Genomic DNA, 16,762 nt, shown 5'->3' on the forward strand with positions numbered 1-16,762 from the left:
AGGGGGGTGCAGCAACACTGTGGAAGTTCACCAGGGTTAAAACATTCATTTGCTAATTCCAGTATGCATGTTGCCAAAAGAAAACATGCTGTAATTACACACCGAAAAAAAGAAAACACAGAACAAGTTAAGGTAACACTCTCAAACACGGCCATGGATCGAACTTTGCAATTCATGTTCCGGGCAAATTAAACAATACGTTGTTGTTGTACTGAAAAATTAATTTGTCAAATTTCCCTGTAAACAGAAGAGACCATAAAACCACCACCACCAAAAGTTCCTTTTACACACAATTTATGCTTTTCTTTCTTTTTTTCCCCCTTCCTTTAAGTCTTTAAAAAGCAAATCAGTTAGAACTTTTAATTACCACTCACCCCACTGTCGACAAATATACACGGAGATACATTAGTTAATAAAACTCATGGAAATCAAATACAGACTTAATTAGTGTTTTTAACTTGTTTCTGGTTAGAGGCTACTACATCCTCTACTCTGTTTATTTGAGCCGTACTTTAAAGAGTTTATACTTCCACCTTCTAGCTTTTTCACTCCAAAGCAGGTACTGGGGAATATGAAAGATAAGCATTTTCATGTTTGCAAACTTTCAGAGTTTCACTTCAAATTCATTTGGCAGTTAATATGAAAACACGGCTAATGAGATCATCGATCACAACAAATCACTTCAGACCCTCGCAACAAATTGTACTGAGTACTGAGGGAGGAAAATACAGGCTATTCTCAGCAAGAGGCAGGATACTAGAGCTACTTCACTCACACGCACAAGAGGCTCCGACATCCAACCCTCTTACAACAATTTAGGAGAATAAACATCTACCTACGGATGAGCATATTTTCCTCCTTAGTGTCTGAGATTACTGTCCCCACGGGCTTTGCTGGAATATAACTTAAGCTCAACAACTATTAAAAATTCATTACTTAATACACAAATGCTTATCTTGTGTTTCATTTGTTCCCGATACCAAAATATAATGACTGTAGAGCGAGGCCATCTGGATAAGTAGGCGATCAGTCTTACTTCTGGCTCTGACTGGGGGAATGTCATGGGAGAAACAAGAACAGTAGCTAATGTTAGCTTTCGTATTAGCATTAGAGGTAGAGACGGACGGAGCGCCTGGCAGCCAGGCCTCGTCTGTCCACAACAAGAGACAGGTGGACCCTTAAGCCCGGGTTCAGATTTCTGAGACGAGGCACAATGTGCGTCACGCACTCGGAAAACACGCACGTTATTATCACACACGCTGAATTGTGGTAATCTGGATTCACTTATTCTGCAGCTATTTCTATTCTGCTTATGTTTTTGAATAGAAAATGAGTTTTTAGGGGGTTTTCGTGTTCTTTTTCAGACTTATTCTGGATGACCTCATCCTGATCTCTCTGTTGCCTGACAGGGAAAACATCAAAAGTGTTTCTCGAAATATATACTTAGTAGCAGAGGAGCAATGGTTTGCATGCATTACAGCACTTTTTCTGATGCAAAAACATGTCAGGGAAATTAGTTTTTGCACCGGGGGAAACTAAGCCCTGCCACCTGTTCACCAGATCCAGAGGCTCTACTGAATATTCTTATTAAACAAAAAAAAGAAGCAAGAATGAGGAATCAAAGCACTTCCTGGCCGCCCGTGGCACAGTTTCAGAGGACTCGCCTATTTTTAGGATCTGACCTAAAGCAGCAACCCTCTCTTTTAACCTCATAAAAGTGGACTAAGATATCGCCAGTGCAATAAAACAACATGAATTAATCAAGTCAACATGGCGATTTAAGGATTGGATGTCTCACACATGCTGTCAGGTGACATCAATGAAACTATCATTGTAAGGAATTATAATCAACTCATGCAGAGATGCTGATACAGACATATAAGCATCCTTGCAAGATCTGAAGCTTGTATCTGAGGGAAGGGAAACTGACACTTCGCTGTCATGTGAAACTTAATTTTACTAAGCTCTAATCAGCTGTCTATATTGCCATAATTAACTCATTAGACTCTTGCAGCCTTGCTATTTTCCCCTGCTTTATGAAGTGTTTACCATGGGATTTGGAGAGAGATTTCGTGTTTGCCTTGCAATCAGATCTGAGCTGGAACGCGGGCTGGAGAAAGGCCTCTTTTCCTGCATTGCTGGCTGGCGGATGGGTGACTGGTTTTGGGTGTATAGACGGGATGTAGGAACCTCGACTATAAATGCTATTTCTAAACCCCTTCTCCACAAACACACACACACACACACACACACACACTGACTCCCCTCCATCTGTTTCTCTGACTTTCCATCAGATGAGCCCTCAAACACACTCCCTCGTGAACACAGCTCAGTTCATTCCTTCTCCAGAGGAACATCCCAAAATAAAGCCCGGCTGCCATCAAGCCAGCATGGGTTTTACGGGATGTTCATCTTCAGCCTACAAAAATAGAGATCATAGTTGCACTAAGTTCGCACTGTGATCTTACACGCGAACGCGACCGGCTATCTCCGCTTCGAGTAACTAAGCTAACTAGCTTTGAGCTTCTATTTGAGAAATCACAGCAGGATCCTGCGTGAAAAGGACCAAGTGAAATTTGAAACTTGAAAAAGAACAAGTTATCATTTTATTGCGAGTCAGAAACTGAAAAAAAAAGAAAATCAAACATTTCTTATTTTGTTTTTCTTCACGTCTACTTTATCCTGCAGCAACCACTCTCTATATAACCTTTTATTCCCAACCACTCCATTTGACAACTGTCAAAGCTAAAGGTTTTAATACGATGTAACATCCTAACAAGTGTTGACTGAAACTGAAGGAGAAACAGAAGAAATAAAAAAGAAAAACGCCGGGAGAGTGGGGAAGAAAGGAGGCCGAAACGGGGAGAAAGGGAAAATGAGACTCATTGTAAAAGCCTGTGCTTGTTAGCGCTGTGTCACACGAGCGTCTATATATCATCTCCCTGTCTGTCACCTGACCCCGATGTGTCACAGACCCCAGACTGTCCCCTCCAACACAAGCCCCTCTCTTGCTAATCCCCCCCCCACAGACCCCCCCAAACCCTCAGCGCACCACCGTCTCTCCCCCAAACGCCACTGAGTGTTAGGCAGTACTTTACAGCCTCTGGAAGGGAGCTAAAGACCACTGAGGATTGAGATGAATTACAGCCGAGGGAGCACCTTTAACGAAGGGCGTCCAAATTTACAGCTTTGCCAGCTTCCTTAACTTCACGGGAGGAGATAAAGCAGATATTGGTTTTGACAGAGTCCCACCAAGAGCACGGGGAGGGGGGAGCATTAGAAGGAAGACGAGGCTTAGTTTCCACAGAGAGAAAAACCTAATGAATGAAAATATATGAAGCAGAATGCCCCTTGTTGTTCATTCCTCCGCAGCTTAAAACAGGAGCAAAACGTCAAGTAATATTTACTGCGATCAGCAGTCATTGAGAGGTTATGGACGCGGAGGCCCCGACTGCACTCGCTAACTATTTTGTGAAACAGAGAGAGAGCCAGCCGCAGCATGGAGCACATTTCTCACAATTTTCTTTGAGATCAGTAGGTTTAAACGCTTGTTAAATCTGCCAGATATAAAAAAAAAAATAAAAAAAGAAGGAAAGAAAGGGAAAAAAAAAACAGCTTTCAAGTGCTGTCTAAACCTGAATGAAAAGCTCTTTGTAGTTCTCCCTGTTCAGTTTGTAAAAACAAATGCAGAGTACATCAAGCCAATCATTTATGCCCCAGACAAAGATCAAGCTGATATTGACTGAAAAACACCTGAAAGATGAGACAGCGAATGCTAATGAGCAGGGCCCTTCCTCGTGTTAATCAGAGTCATGTCGGGGGGAGGATTGAGGGGACAGGAAAGCCATCTTCATAAACATATCCTAATTTTCCGGGAGGGTGTTTGGTGTTTGACTGCAGCCAGACTCCTATAAGAACTGTGAATTGTATATCAGCCTCTAAAGCTGGCACTTTAATCCTATTTGCATTCATATGACTACAGCTGGATCCTGGGAGCCTTTATCCTTAGATTTGCCCATTTGTATGCCCGTGTGAGTGCAGGAACTCTATGCACGATACCAGTATCTGGATGTCTCTCACATCTTTCTTCCCATTTCATTTTGTGCAGGCCCTGCCAGTCACTGCCTAAGGAGGCTCCAGGATAACTTCAGGACTCTCGTGAACACACACGCACACACACACACACACACTCACACAGGCCTTGTCCGCAGATGCAGGGAAGAGTAGACGGGGTAGAGCCAGAGTTAAATACTCCTAGTGGCTCCCTAGTGGAGAGAGCCACAGGCTTAGCTCCACGGCGGCTGATTTGCGAATCTCTTCTCCTTAAACAGCTCTGTGCCTCTGTGCACGCGTGGTGCCGGGGAGGGGGGGGGGGGGGGGTGGGTAGGTAGGGAAGCACTCTTTCAACCATTTGCACATTAATAAACCTCCCGAAACATTTATTAAAAGCTTGGAGAATAGACAGAATTTACAAGTGAAACTCCCAAGGACATTGGTGAGCGGCAACGCGGGCCACACCGCGGGCCGCGGCGGTCCCTGCAAATCCTTGGCTGCGCACGGGGGCATGATAATGACATCCTCTGTCCAATTACTCCTACTGCCAATAGCACTGGTCATGATGGAAAGGAACACACTATTAACCCTGTTAGCATTATCGACACAACCAGCACACGTCAAAGCGGGACTCCATTAAGGTGAAGATGAAGGTGACTGTGACAGAGACAACGGTATTACTAAAAATAATGATAATAATAATAATCATAGTCATAATAACAACAATAGCACTACACTTTGTATTTGCTCTTTCATGTGAAACACATTATTTGAGTTTATCAATATTAATAGTAAACTAAAAAGGCAAGCCGCGCTGCACAATCTGCAAATGTAATGCTCCACCTTATCAATTCATAACACAGAGCAGCTTAACTGTCAGAAAAATCTGAAGTCACACTTAACCGAGCCCAATAGCTACTATTAAGATGGCTCGACATAACAGGACGGCTGCCAATAATTGTACATAAAGATATGGAAAAGCCACAGTCCAGCGATGAATATTTCATGAATTCTGGCACAAAAAGCATACTAAAAGGATCAAAGAGAAAAACGGGAGAGGAGTCAACGTGAACATCTAAACAATATGCAAGAATCTCGACAGTATAGGTCACATGCAAAAAGACTGGGGTCACATAGAAATTGTCCATCAGTCAGACAAGCAGAACTGATTTGGATGCTAAATAATGGTTTAGATATTCAAAAATTCCATATATATGCGAAAGGCTTCAGTGCACCCTGGATCTGGCCTATCAGAGGAGCGCTCCGCCACCACGCTCCCTCATGCAGACCCTCGCCATGCCTCTGAGCCTGCGACTAACACGCACAGGCTTGCAGATATGCAGAAATCAGGAAGCAGAGTTCATGTAAATACACACGTTCACACATATTTCGCCGGGGTCTGGCCCGGCAAAAACCTCCAGCTGGACAAAAACACAGACGTACGTTTCACTGTATGTGTGTGTGTGTAAAACTCTATCAGGTTATGATTACCGTCTAATGATTAACTGCAGCCTTGGTGTCAATCACAATTTAATTTCTCTGCTTGGAAAAAAGCCAGACAAGCTAAAACCCTGGTGTGTATCTAAAAAAATAAATAAAAAAAATGAAGCAGCATGTGTGCTGGAACAGGTATTTGTGTTGAAATGTTGAACAACAGAGGGAAGTGATGGCCTGCTTTGCACTCCTGATTCTTCAAAGCCTCGTGTCCATATGGCTGGATGTTTGTTCTCTGCTTTTATGATGAGTAAAAGTCTTGCTGAAAGTGGGAAAAAGCTGGCTTTATCGCCGCAAAATGTCGCCCATCCTTTGTATCCGGTACATTTCAAAACAACATAATCAATGCAGGATTTATACAAAGCAGTGTCTTAAAATCACAACATGGTGCAGCAATTATATTGTGATCTTCTGTTCATTCAAAGGGCTGTCTTGTTGTGATTGTCATATGCCACTGAAATGTGTTTTTCATGTTTCTCATCTCATTGAATGTCAAACATCTCTTATTGAGGGAGCCAAATCCATCTGATGATTTTTTTTTTCTCCACCCTACTCAAATGGAAATGGTGCATGTGACAAAACAGTGGTATTAACATAATAAAGGAATTCGACTTACAAAAACCTCAACATCTGCTAGGTTGGAGGGAGTAATGGATAACATTTCTTTGAATCCAATTGATGGATCTGATGGCGCTTAGACAGTCATTCAAATCATAATGTCTCAGGAGAGGCCAATAATAGGAACAACATGGGATTAATTTCAACACTCTCGACTCAGAGGAGACTAAATATGCATGGGCCCACAGATCTAAAAAGAAACCGTTATAAACATATTTGTTTGAGAGTTCTCTTTCTGTATTCGTGGAAGCTGGGCGTGCTAAATGTGCGTATGGGTAGAAAGAAATAACCCCCCACCCCCCCAAAAGAGAAAAAGAGCGGTACCAAAAGATACGGTATCTGTGACATACGGGGAGATGTGAAAGACGGTAGCAGAGATCACCATTCTCATTGTCATCACACGTGTTAGTAAGACATATTTTGCAGCTAAAACATTTTTAAAAATCTGTCAATTGAGAGTTTGAACTGAAAGAGATCAAACCAGACTGTCTGAAGGTCTAAAGGGAAAGTTCTCCCTGTGAGGTGGACAAAGATCTCAGGAATAAAAGGTTTTCTTTTCTTTAAACATAATTTTGACCTCGGTCACTTTAACTTCACCTTTCATGTTTTCAGTGGAGCACGTAGACATAGGGACTATTATAAGCCCTTTTTCTTTTTCAAAATCATACATTTACAGTATACACATCTCTCGAAATGCTTTTATTTCATGTTTCCTGTTTCTCTCGGAGGCTAACTTAAAGATTTTAGGAGGCATTTTGAAGATTTCCAGAAAACTTTCCTGTTTTCTGGAAGGGCTTTTTTTTAAAATAAGGCCTTGGGTCTCATTTGGTTAAGGCATAAATTACTGCCATTAGTCTTATCCACATTTCATTCTGGCAATAAAACAATTCCTTTTGATCCTGAAGATTTAGACCAGCTAGGTGACGTACGGTTGAAGAGGGAAATCAAAGTGAATAACAGACATGCTTAAAACCTGGGGATGGGCTGGTCAACCAAAGTGCGTGCGGCGATCTCCATTTGATGGACAGACAATTCCTCGTGAGCTGACCTCCAAGACAAAGGATTAATAATAAATACAGCGTGTCTGAATTAAAAAGACACTGTTCTGCATTTTTAATGTAAATGTATTTCTGCATGCGATTAAAAATGAATGATCACGGGGGCTCACCTCTGCAGACCCGGGGCCCCTTCCTCGCCGGCTGACCATGGGGGACAGGAGGGGGCTGAGACCTCGAAGACGACAGATCTGAAAGAAGCAGAGGCAAAAGAGAGGGGGTTTAAAGGAACGTGGGGATGCAAGAGTGCCATCTAGGGAAGCGTGCACCTCTGTGGAGGCCACTTTAAAGACTGTCCGGCCCTGTACAAATAACCACGGGAGTTTCTGGCTGGTGATTAACGCGCTGGCTGGAGGTTTAAATCACTCCAGGAGTGAGATGGCACAGTCTTTGACTGCGTGATATACTCCCGAGCAGAGCTCCTCTGATGGGGAGAACGTTACTGATGAGAAACTAAAATGAGATTGCAAAAAGCGGGGGCAGGAATTAGGGCTGACCTGAATGGGTCTCGGGGTAACATAGAGGCTATCACATTAACCTGACGGGGGCTCCATTAATAGGGTCCAGGGCTTAAACTGATATATCAATTTCCCTCAATGTGGACGACTTCAAAGGCCAGAGCTAGATCTCGCTGTTTGTGTAGGCCCCCCATCAATCTTGGGCTGCTGTGGGCATCATCACCTCCAGCCTGAGACAAGCCAGGATAAAGATCGGCTCAGCAGACGCCGACCAATCAGCAGCGCCGCTCCCGATCTCCACTGCTGGTCAGGGGAAAGAGGGCACAACAAGCACTCAGACCCTATCTGGTACCAACTATCAAAGTGGGCTAATACCAAATAATCAGAGGTGGACAGAGTACTCGACCCCAGTACTTGAGTAAGAGTACAAATACTACTGGTCAAAATTTACTCCGTTGGATCATATTGTACTCCAGAAAAAATATTGTATTCCGTTAGAAAAAAAAACAGAGACTTTGACCTTATTTGGGGACCTTTTTTGGATTTTTTGCTTTTAATGGACTAATGATCTGAATCTACTATGTTAATGAATGTGTTTACACAGGACTTGATTATTTAATTTATTATTCATTTTTGTTGTAGTATTGATAGACATATGTTAAATTATTTTGAATGATGTAATCTATTGACCATATGAGGGAGGGAAGGGGAGAGGGGTGTGTTGTTTTTATTTTTATTTACATTTTTTATTTTTTATTTTATTTTTATTTTATTTATTTTTATTTATTTATTTTTTATTTTTTTATTTTATTTTATTTATTTGTATTTCTTTATTTTTTATTTTGGTTTAATTAATGTTATGAAAAGTAAAAAAAAAAAAAAAAGGGGGAGAAATATTGATCATTATATTGTTATTGTAAATATTATTTCTTTTTTTTTATGCCCTCAATAAACATATCTATACAAAAAAAAAAAATTTACTCCGTTACAAGTAAAAGTAGCTCAGTCAAAATATTCCTCGAGTAAGAGTAGAAAAGTACTTGCTTTTAAAGGTACTTAAGTATCCAAAAGTAAATGCTTTTAAATTTACTTTAAGTAAAAGTAAGAGTAAATTTCTTATTTTCCACATCAGTAAATTTCTATATTTTTTCTAAATTAATTTAAGTGATAAAGTTTAAGTTGTAAATGTCTGTGGTTTGTCTGTGCCCTCGTATTTTACTCGGTCGAACTCAAACATTGAGTTAAGATACGGCCAAGGATTTTGTGAAAGTCCCTGCTCCGAGTCCGGCTCATTATCAGACTCAGACGACTCAGCGGATTGTCTTTCTTCTCCTGACGCAGGTGTAGCCATTGTTGCGGCTCTGTCTTGACTTGTTGCGGCTCTGTCTTGACTTGTTGCAGCTCTGTCTTGACTTGTTGCGGCTCTGTCTTGACAAACGCAGGCTACTTTGGCGGTATCGTTTTGAGGAGGCTTGACGTATTTCCGCTTTACGTACATCCCAGTGGAGAGCGTGCACTGTGATAGGTCTCCTCCTTTGACAAAAACAGCTTGTGCCCAATAGGATTTAGGGAAGAAGAAAAAAGAGCAGACCTGAAAGTAACGAGTACTTTTCAGCCTTCCTAGAAATGTACTCGAGTAAAAGTAAAAATATTTGTCTTGGAAATGTATTCAAGTAAGAGTAATAAGTACCAAAGAAATCTAATACTCAAGTAAAGTACAAATCCTCTGGATATGTACTTAAGTACAGTACTCAAGTAAATTTACTCCGTTACTGTCCAACACTGGAAATAATACAGTGAATTGAATTGTACACGCAGGTGAATAAACAAAACAAGCAATCAGCTTCACTATCACAGAATGATTGTAATTCTAATGATGGCTGACAAACTTATCTCCCCCCCATGTGCACTAACGTCACAACGATTAACCCTCGTCACACTAAATGTGTGCTTTATACCACGCTGGTGGAGTTTACCTCCGCTGACAGCTGCGATGATAAAGGTTGGGTAAAAGTGTGGCAGAGCAGCTGCAGCTCCAAGTTCATCGGCAACCGTTTGTAGAGAAGCACTCTTCTTCTTTTTTTTCTTTCCCCCAGCAACAGACATGCAAGGAACTCCTTTTCTTTTTTGTTAAACTCTCTGTTCTCAGAAAATCATATCAAAAAGCCTTCTCTCGCAGTGCAGGCCCTCCAGGGCTCTGATGTCACTTCCACTGTAACACTTCGCTGATGACTGACATATGCTTCACATGAGTGTGAAGAAAAAGAAACAACATTCGTGCTACAAACACCCTTTTTGTTTTAGACGACATTTCCGACTTTACGCTAACTTGTTTTGTCAAAACAATCCCCGAAGAAATTACGACATATTACTCAAGTCAAACCTAAAACCTAGATCTAACACAACAAACCTGATCCAGTTTGAGCGGCCTCTGTGTTGTGGGGCTCTTTAAGTGTGTGTGTGTGTGTGTCTCTGTGCGTGTGTGTGTGTTTTTCTTTGAAACATGGCTTAGGTTTCAGGAAGTTTTAGGCTTGGAGGGGGTGTAAAAGCAAAGGAAAAACAAAACAAAACAAAAAAAAAGAACACAGGCTCTCATAGTGCTGATAATGGTCTTGAGAAAACCCTTTAGAGGGACTTTCACTGAGCACAAACAATGTAGGAGAAGTCACTACAAAGTGGCGCGGCAAGAAAAACAAACATCCAACATGAGGTTTCTGCTGATCGAGGAGAGCTGTCGTTTGACCAAAAAAAGATGAAAGCATCATCGTGAGACACGGCAATAGTCCATAATTTGCCACAGAGATCCTTTTTCTAGCTTTCACCTTGTGACCGGATCCAGTATTTTGATGACGACTAAACAAAAAAGATAGCAAATATTTGGGGAAGTGGGGGGGAAAACGGGGCCGATGTGGTGAAACGCAGGAGGGGAAACGGAGCGGGGCGGTTCACCAAAAAAGATCCCACTGGTGTGGGCCACAGTTTGCACTGCGTAGAAGCTGAGATCTATGAATACAGATCAGGGGAGATGTGAGGGAATTTTACAGCAGGTATTGTCTGTCACTCACCTCGTCTGTCTGTGTGATCACTGCCTCCTCAGCTGCCGTTTCATCTTCCACTCTCTCTCATACACTCCGGCACGCACACACAAACACTCCTCCCCCAGTGTTACCAAAGAGGACCTGGTGCCGTGGCGTGCCCTTGCCAAAAAGTGACAGGTGTTCCAATAAGAAAACCAAAAATCAAAGGAGCATTATTCCTATTATACATTATGATACCCTGCTTGTGTCTAGCCTTGTATAAGTTACTGACATATAGTTCGGCAGAGAATATAGTAGATACAGTACAATATAACACAGAGTTGGAAATCACTCTTGAACAATAATAATAAATATGATGTGCACAATTTATTTGTTTTTTTTTGTTTTTTTCTCAATGGAATCCCTCCTTCCCTTTAAAGGGAAAGTTCGGGTTTTTACAACCTGGACCTTATTTCTGGCATTTTTTATGGTCGTATACTCACCCAGAGGTGTTTGGTGTCATTTGGAGTCCTTCGGAAGATATTAGGAGTTTTTTGCGAGCCGCTTCTCCATATAACGGTAGCGCATAGGGCACCGCGGGACACAGACGATGCAGCGTCTAAATAACACATGATTGCCGCGAAACTCTTCATTTCTTTTATGAATCACTAGATCTGCTTCCAGGACCTGTTGTCTTCATCCGGAGTTGTCTGTGTAACAAATAAATCAGTTTGTAAACAAGACCTCTGAACTCATGACGTCATCTCTGTGCGCGCATCGCAGACGCAGCTCCGTGTACAGCTGTAGTTCGCTACTGTTAGTTTACTGTTAGTTATTTGAAACATGTCTGAATATTTGTCAAATTCTGAGGTTGTGGACGACAACTTTGAATATGATGGACTTCCTTACCGTTTTGAGCCAGAGTATACGGCTGAAGAGCTCACTGAACGGAGGACAGAGTGCGCGCACAGAGCTCGCAAAAAACTCCTAATATCTCCCGAAGGACTCCAAATGACACCAAACACCTCTGGGTGAGTATACAACCATAAAAAATGCCAGAAATAAGGTCCAGGTTGTAAAAAACCGAACTTTCCCTTTAACTTCATCAGCTAAATGACCCCACTGGCTGCAACAGTCCAAAGTCCAAGTCCAAAGCGTGACCACCCTGTCCCTCATTACAGTCGAAAAGGTGCATTTTATCTATCCATTTATTTATTTGTCACAATTTGGCCTTTGTTCGTTGTAATTTAAGTTGTTTATCGGCTTCATCACACCAGTAGTTGGCAAAAGGCATCTGGGATTGTTGAAAGTTAATTCTGACCCTGAATCTAGTGATTCAGGAAATGTTTTCTTCTGGCGACTCGTCCATGAAGGTTGTACTTGCAGCAGGTGTCTCTCTACAGCTGAGGAAGCCTGGTGTGTGTGTGTGTGTGTGTGTGTGTGTGTGTGTGTGTGTGTGTGTGTGTGTGTGTGTGTGTGTGTGTGTGTGTGTGTGTGTGTGTGTGTGTTGAGGAGGTCTAGTGCTCTGAGAGAGGAAAAACTTGATGACCTTTACTAACTACAATTCCTGCCGTTACATCACATTATGAGAGCCTTGACAGGGCTTTGCTGTCCTCCTCCAACAATATCCACTTCTTTAGGCGCGTATTATTCCAATTTTAGGCATATCCTCTGACAGGCCCCTGGCTGCCAATTGTTGGGGCATGGTTTGAGGTCTCAGAGTGCCAAAAAAAAAAAAAAAAAAAAAGTAAACCTGAAAGCTGAAATCTCTTATGCCAAAATAAATACACGCATCCTTATTAGACACGTCGACTGCTTTCTGGAGGAACGCAGATTGCCCGTCGTGCACATCCAGAGGCTTTTGTTTTTATGCCTGCCACGTGGCGAACTTGGAGTGGCACTCCATTGGTAAAAAGTTGCAGCGCTGTCATTCGTTTGACAGTACCTCGAGAAAGCAACTGATGATGCAACTAGCGACTGTTTCTTTAGCACGGGTATTACACCACAGACATGCATAATACACAAATAGTACTCGAGGAGCAGAAGAACAAACAGAAAAACTTTAACTTTGTAGTTTCGGGGAGAGATCAGTCCATCTCCTGCTCAAGTAAGAAGGAAGAAGGAAGAAGATATTAGATAGAAGGTGTCCAAATATTTGTATGTTGCTTTATATACACACAGAAGGTTCATTCACTTGATAGTATCACAATTAATCATGTTGTATCTTTGCAATAAATCAATCCCTGCAAATGAGTTGATTTTAAAGACGACTTGTATACTACCGTACTTGGTAGTATGTGGAAATGGGAAATGTCAAACTTTAAAGTGTGGCTGTTGAACTGTACAGTCTGGCATAGTTTTATACTGCGATTGGTGCCAAGTACGGTCTAAAACAGCTTTTTAAACAGAAATGTGTCACTAATATCAGTTTTTTCCACTGCCAATCACGTGAATATGGTGTATATACAGTGTTGAATCATACTTCTACTGATAACTTCTGCAACCTACGTTTCCTGAAGGCAACATGACTGAGGAACGTCCCCCGCCTTCTCTGTTATGCTGTCACTCATGATGCCACGCCCCCCACGCCAGATCGGGGCCAAAAGTCTGAACCTGAAAAAAAAATTTAAAACTGAAAAAAAAAAGATTTGAAACTGAAAAAAAAAGATTTGAAACTGAAAAAAAAAGATGTGAAACTGAAAAAAAAAGATTTGAAACTGAAAAAAAAAGATTTGAAACCGTAAAAAAAAGATTTGAAACTGAAATAAAAAGATTTGAAACTGAAAAAAAGATCTGATACTGAAAAAAATAAAATTGAAACTGTAAAAAAGAATTTTCAGGTTCAAATTTTATTTTCAAATTAGCAAAACTTTTGGCCTTGATTTGGCTCCATAGACTTGCTCCGATCTGAACATGAGCGAGAGGGGACTCGTCAGAACCGATGCACCCAGCCTGCAGGACGGGGTTATTGCATGTGGGTGTCGGTGCTGATTCTAGCACCAGTAGGGCAGAAGCCCGCACAATCACACGGCTCTGTAAATGGAATCAGCCCTGCTGTCTCGACCAGCTGAGTGTAACGGGCAGCTGTTGCGTGGTGGACGGAGTGCTTTGTTAATTTCGTAAATATAGCAGCTTCTCTCATGTGTCTGACAATCACCCACATTTAGGCCAGACGGGCAACAGCCTCACAGTCTGAGAGACTGGACAAAATGCAAATGACTCCACGGAGCAACAAGCACATTTAAACGCTCCTTTCTGGGGGGAATCGCACTTTTCTTTTGAGAAGACAGAGAACAAAGTTACCCAACCTTAACTACAAGGCTTTGGAATGTAAAAGTAAAATGAAGCATCATTATAAATAAATAAAAGCTATTGTTGTCTGTCCGTGTCAGTTGTAGCTCATCTCACCATAACTGAGCAACAAAAACCAAGAAAGAAAAAACATCTTTCAGCATTCAAACTAATGGCTTAGCACTTATATTGTTCCTTAAAGTTGGAGCAGAGAGGCAACAGCATTGTGGATCTTCTTTTATGGGCTATCAATAATCCTTTTTCTGACACATTATTTGCTGGGCTGGAGGAAAATGGGGGACAGCACGGTCTGTGGTTCGCCACAAAGACTTGTGGGAGCTGGCGAGGGCAGCGTGCGTGGGCGATGCATCCACCCTGGGACTCTGCCAGGATATCTTTTTGACCAGGCCGCTGGAGCAATGAGGACCTGCGACAGAGCTGCACACCAGCGTCCTGGACCGGCAGACGGAAGCAATTAGATGACATGACAGTCGTGAAGATGACGACTCGCTGACAGATCTGGCTCATTTCACTTCTTTCTGGCAGCAGACTCGAGATTTGGTGACTTACTGATATGAAATTTGGTAAATGTTTGCCTCAATTCTTCAATAAAAACAGATGTTCTTGATAATCTTAACAAACAATCTCTTTGATTTCTGCTATTTTTCCCCCCATGATGACCATTTTGCTCATGTGATGAGTTTTACAAACATGTTTCTTGTAAATTCAGCACAGCTAAGGCTTTTGGGGAAATTAAATAACCTGAGGATTGAGCTACTTTAGGAAGACCAATTAACATATTTTCCTCTAGAGGAAAATATTGCCTGAAGCTAAATGGACGGTAATTTTACGCATGGATTTTTCCATCCTAATTCTCAAAGCTTTGAATAATCCGCAGAATTTGTTTTACAGAACAAGAGGTTTTAGCGTTCGGCGCGGAAGCCGGGGTGGCTGAATTTTGAGAGACTGTGTATCAAAACAAATAACACAGCTTCTCAAAGAGTTACACGTTCTGTTGTCTTAATTGAACATGATTCAGTTATTTAATCCAGTGCAAACGTCTGCTCCTTTTCTATGACGTGTCACTGCAGATTTACCAGAGCAGGGATCAGAGTTTCAGTGATCACTTACCTCTGTGGTGCCTCATAAAGGGATGTTTTATTTAAGCAAGAGCTATTGTATGATCTTTGTGATTATGGACAATCTGTAATTCTATAAATATTTATAAAATCCTAATCCAAGATATCCATATCGGCAGTGGTGGACAGTAACGGAGTAAATTTACTTGAGTACTGTACTTAAGTACATATCCAGAGGATTTGTACTTTACTTGAGTATTAGATTTCTTTGGTACTTATTACTCTTACTTGAATACATTTCCAAGACAAATATTTTTACTTTTACTCGAGTAAATTTCTAGGAAGGCTGAAAAGTACTCGTTACTTTCAGGTCTGCTCTTTTTTCTTCTTCCCTAAAATCCTATTGGACACAAGCTGTTTTTGTCAAAGGAGGAGACCTATCACAGTGCACGCTCTTAGACAGACATTGGGAGACAGTTTGTTATGCTCTATATTGCTATATTGTACTGGTACATCTCCTTCCTGTAAAGTTAAGTGACTTCAACATTGAGTTATTGAAAGCAGAGATGTAGTTTTTTGTAAAGCAGTGGTCTTTGAGGGGGATCCAGACTTAGTTGGATGGTGCAGGTTCATTTGGTTTCAGTTCATGATTGTTAATAAACTCTGCATCATCTGCTGTCCTCTTATGATCCCATTCATTTGATTTGTTTTTGGTGTTTCTGCTGGTTTTATATAACATTGTGGTTCTAAAAGCAGCACATCAGTGCAGCTGGTTTCAAAGAGTTCATTCTCAGAAACAATAGTTAAAAGATCCTTAAATTAATTTAGAAAAAATATAGTAATTTACTGAAGAAATTTACTCTTACTCTTACTCTTACTTAAAGTAAATTTAAAAGCATTTACTTTTGGATACTTAAGTACCTTTAAAAGCAAGTACTTTTCTACTCTTACTCGAGTAATATTTTGACTGAGCTACTTTTACTTGTAACGGAGTAAATTTTGACCAGTAGTATTTGTACTCTTACTCAAGTACTGGGGTCGAGTACTCTGTCCACCTCTGCATATCGGTTAAGCCGACGATATCTAACTCTCCAAAATGTTAATTGAAGCTCCAGACTTTCAGTCGTCTGCATGTTGCTATATTTGCTCTTTCATACGAATAAAATAGGGGTCAAATTCCAATTTCCACCTTAAAAAGAACAATCCACAAGTCTTAAATCTCAAATCTCAGTGGTGTTTTAAGATCATAGCCTTATAAAGTTGGAATAACCCTTAATGCTTCTCATTAGTGAGAAACCCGATGCACACTGACAGGTCTCGCAGTTGCTGCGGTCAGCTGCTGATGCCTCCAAATGGCCCGGCCTCAGCGTGAAACCAGCTGACCAGACACCGAATCAGTCCTGCAGTCTAGCCTGGTGTGGCTCCTAGCATGAACTCCGTTTATGCTGTCGCCTCCCAGGCCAAACCAAAAGGGACTGTTAAAAGAAATGGGCTCTGCGTCGCCTGACTGTTCGGCTGACATCCACTGCTACAGATCATTAAGGCTCCGCAGCTTCTCCCCGGGCCGCCTCAAACGCACCAGCTGAGTCATTAAAGGCAACGTGTAATTAAAGTTGGAATAAACAAAGGCTTTTTCTCCAGGTCTTTTACTTCTCCCCTCAGCCATGTGTGCGTCTACTTCCACACATTTTTACACA

Source organism: Cololabis saira, chromosome 2 (assembly GCF_033807715.1).
Source record: "Cololabis saira isolate AMF1-May2022 chromosome 2, fColSai1.1, whole genome shotgun sequence".
NCBI lineage: Eukaryota > Metazoa > Chordata > Actinopteri > Beloniformes > Belonidae > Cololabis > Cololabis saira.